Source organism: Tachypleus tridentatus, chromosome 7 (genome assembly GCF_004210375.1).
Source record: "Tachypleus tridentatus isolate NWPU-2018 chromosome 7, ASM421037v1, whole genome shotgun sequence".
NCBI classification, from domain to species: domain Eukaryota; kingdom Metazoa; phylum Arthropoda; class Merostomata; order Xiphosura; family Limulidae; genus Tachypleus; species Tachypleus tridentatus.
In genome coordinates, this window is record NC_134831.1 from 97,781,553 (window position 1) to 97,784,921 (window position 3,369).

A 3,369-nucleotide genomic window follows, 5' to 3' on the forward strand; every position below is an offset into this window, starting at 1 on the left:
CAATTTATCAGACAGTGTAGAGCAGATGTTTGTAGATTGGTGTATCATTAGTCCTTACAATTTATCAGACAGTGTAGAGCAGATGTTTGTAGATTGGTGTATCATTAGTCCTTACAATTTATCAGACAGTGTAGAGCAGATGTTTGTAGATTGGTGTATCATTAGTCCTTACAATTTATCAGACAGTGTAGAGCAGATGTTTGTAGATTGGTGTATCATTAGTCCTTACAATTTATCAGACAGTGTAGAGCAGATGTTTGTAGATTGGTGTATCATTAGTCCTTACAATTTATCAGACAGTGTAGAGCAGATGTTTGTAGATTGGTGTATCATTAGTCCTTACAATTTATCAGACAGTGTAGAGCAGATGTTTGTAGATTGGTGTGTATCATTAGTCCTTACAATTTATCAGACAGTGTAGAGCAGATGTTTGTAGATTGGTGTATCATTAGTCCTTACAATTTATCAGACAGTGTAGAGCAGATGTTTGTAGATTGGTGTATCATTAGTCCTTACAATTTATCAGACAGTGTAGAGCAGATGTTTGTAGATTGGTGTATCATTAGTCCTTACAATTTATCAGACAGTGTAGAGCAGATGTTTGTAGATTGGTGTATCATTAGTCCTTACAATTTATCAGACAGTGTAGAGCAGATGTTTGTAGATTGGTGTATCATTAGTCCTTACAATTTATCAGACAGTGTAGAGCAGATGTTTGTAGATTGGTGTATCATTAGTCCTTACAATTTATCAGACAGTGTAGAGCAGATGTTTGTAGATTGGTGTATCATTAGTCCTTACAATTTATCAGACAGTGTAGAGCAGATGTTTGTAGATTGGTGTATCATTAGTCCTTACAATTTATCAGACAGTGTAGAGCAGATGTTTGTAGATTGGTGTATCATTAGTCCTTACAATTTATCAGACAGTGTAGAGCAGATGTTTGTAGATTGGTGTATCATTAGTCCTTACAATTTATCAGACAGTGTAGAGCAGATGTTTGTAGATTGGTGTATCATTAGTCCTTACAATTTATCAGACAGTGTAGAGCAGATGTTTGTAGATTGGTGTATCATTAGTCCTTACAATTTATCAGACAGTGTAGAGCAGATGTTTGTAGATTGGTGTATCATTAGTCCTTACAATTTATCAGACAGTGTAGAGCAGATGTTTGTAGATTGGTGTATCATTAGTCCTTACAATTTATCAGACAGTGTAGAGCAGATGTTTGTAGATTGGTGTATCATTAGTCCTTACAATTTATCAGACAGTGTAGAGCAGATGTTTGTAGATTGGTGTATCATTAGTCCTTACAATTTATCAGACAGTGTAGAGCAGATGTTTGTAGATTGGTGTATCATTAGTCCTTACAATTTATCAGACAGTGTAGAGCAGATGTTTGTAGATTGGTGTATCATTAGTCCTTACAATTTATCAGACAGTGTAGAGCAGATGTTTGTAGATTGGTGTATCATTAGTCCTTACAATTTATCAGACAGTGTAGAGCAGATGTTTGTAGATTGGTGTATCATTAGTCCTTACAATTTATCAGACAGTGTAGAGCAGATGTTTGTAGATTGGTGTATCATTAGTCCTTACAATTTATCAGACAGTGTAGAGCAGATGTTTGTATTGGTGTATCATTAGTCCTTACAATTTATCAGACAGTGTAGAGCAGATGTTTGTAGATTGGTGTATCATTAGTCCTTACAATTTATCAGACAGTGTAGAGCAGATGTTTGTAGATTGGTGTATCATTAGTCCTTACAATTTATCAGACAGTGTAGAGCAGATGTTTGTAGATTGGTGTATCATTAGTCCTTACAATTTATCAGACAGTGTAGAGCAGATGTTTGTAGATTGGTGTATCATTAGTCCTTACAATTTATCAGACAGTGTAGAGCAGATGTTTGTAGATTGTGTATCATTAGTCCTTACAATTTATCAGACAGTGTAGAGCAGATGTTTGTAGATTGGTGTATCATTAGTCCTTACAATTTATCAGACAGTGTAGAGCAGATGTTTGTAGATTGGTGTATCATTAGTCCTTACAATTTATCAGACAGTGTAGAGCAGATGTTTGTAGATTGGTGTATCATTAGTCCTTACAATTTATCAGACAGTGTAGAGCAGATGTTTGTAGATTGGTGTATCATTAGTCCTTACAATTTATCAGACAGTGTAGAGCAGATGTTTGTAGATTGGTGTATCATTAGTCCTTACAATTTATCAGACAGTGTAGAGCAGATGTTTGTAGATTGGTGTATCATTAGTCCTTACAATTTATCAGACAGTGTAGAGCAGATGTTTGTAGATTGGTGTATCATTAGTCCTTACAATTTATCAGACAGTGTAGAGCAGATGTTTGTAGATTGGTGTATCATTAGTCCTTACAATTTATCAGACAGTGTAGAGCAGATGTTTGTAGATTGGTGTATCATTAGTCCTTACAATTTATCAGACAGTGTAGAGCAGATGTTTGTAGATTGGTGTATCATTAGTCCTTACAATTTATCAGACAGTGTAGAGCAGATGTTTGTAGATTGGTGTATCATTAGTCCTTACAATTTATCAGACAGTGTAGAGCAGATGTTTGTAGATTGGTGTATCATTAGTCCTTACAATTTATCAGACAGTGTAGAGCAGATGTTTGTAGATTGGTGTATCATTAGTCCTTACAATTTATCAGACAGTGTAGAGCAGATGTTTGTAGATTGGTGTATCATTAGTCCTTACAATTTATCAGACAGTGTAGAGCAGATGTTTGTAGATTGGTGTATCATTAGTCCTTACAATTTATCAGACAGTGTAGAGAGCAGATGTTTGTAGATTGGTGTATCATTAGTCCTTACAATTTATCAGACAGTGTAGAGCAGATGTTTGTAGATTGGTGTATCATTAGTCCTTACAATTTATCAGACAGTGTAGAGCAGATGTTTGTAGATTGGTGTATCATTAGTCCTTACAATTTATCAGACAGTGTAGAGCAGATGTTTGTGTTTGATTGGTGTATCATTAGTCCTTACAATTTATCAGACAGTGTAGAGCAGATGTTTGTAGATTGGTGTATCATTAGTCCTTACAATTTATCAGACAGTGTAGAGCAGATGTTTGTAGATTGGTGTATCATTAGTCCTTACAATTTATCAGACAGTGTAGAGCAGATGTTTGTAGATTGGTGTATCATTAGTCCTTACAATTTATCAGACAGTGTAGAGCAGATGTTTGTAGATTAGTGGTGTATCATTAGTCCTTACAATTTATCAGACATTAGAGCAGATGTTCCATTAGTCCTTACAATTTATCAGACAGTGTAGAGCAGATGTTTGTAGATTGGTGTATCATTAGTCCTTACAATTTATCAGACAG